This window comes from Physeter macrocephalus, chromosome 8 (genome assembly GCF_002837175.3).
Source record: "Physeter macrocephalus isolate SW-GA chromosome 8, ASM283717v5, whole genome shotgun sequence".
Taxonomy (NCBI): Eukaryota; Metazoa; Chordata; class Mammalia; order Artiodactyla; family Physeteridae; genus Physeter; species Physeter macrocephalus.
The window spans coordinates 91,346,185-91,346,432 of record NC_041221.1 but is presented as its reverse complement, the minus strand read 5'-3'; positions in this window follow the sequence as shown (position 1 = coordinate 91,346,432).

The window sequence follows — 248 nt, the reverse complement described above, 5'->3', positions numbered from 1 at the left end:
CAAAGCAATCTACAGACTCAATGCAATTCCTATGAAACTACCACTGGCATTTTCCACAGAACTAGAACAAAAAATTTAACAAGTTGTATGGAAACACAAAAGACCCCGAATAGCCAAAGCAATCTTGAGAAAGAAAAACGGAGCTGGAGGAATCAGGCTCCCTGACTTCAGACTATACTACAAAGCTACAGTAATCAAGACAGTATGGTACTGGCACAAAAACAGAAATATAGATCAATGGAACAGGA